At 70.4% G+C, this 226-nt stretch overlaps 1 protein-coding gene across 1 annotated transcript in view; it reads left to right on the top strand.

Annotated features, from left to right (window-relative positions):
- Nucleotides 1–226, top strand: part of LOC104543760 (probable ATP-dependent RNA helicase DDX11) — a gene marked incomplete at its 3' end in the record, with an annotated part of 12,172 nt that overhangs the window by 357 nt on the left and 11,589 nt on the right.

Below are 226 nucleotides of genomic sequence, written 5' to 3'. Positions count from 1 at the left end.
GGGCACGGTGAGGAGGGACGGCGGGGAGGAGGACGACGTCGGGGCAAGGGGCCAGGTCTGGGCCTGGTCGCGGAGGGAAGGGGCTGTGACCGAGCGGGCTTCGCCCATGGAGGGGCAAGGCTTCACAGTGGTGCCGGTGGCAGCAGAGCTCGACTTGCTCGTTCTCTCCGCCAGGGAAAGTCGCTGAGCCTGATCTGCGGGGCCCTCTCCTGGCTCCGGGCCTTCG

Source organism: Mesitornis unicolor, unplaced genomic scaffold (genome assembly GCF_000695765.1).
Source record: "Mesitornis unicolor isolate BGI_N332 unplaced genomic scaffold, ASM69576v1 scaffold600, whole genome shotgun sequence".
In the NCBI taxonomy this organism is placed as follows: Eukaryota; Metazoa; Chordata; class Aves; order Mesitornithiformes; family Mesitornithidae; genus Mesitornis; species Mesitornis unicolor.
This window is presented reverse-complemented; position numbering and strand designations above follow the sequence as displayed.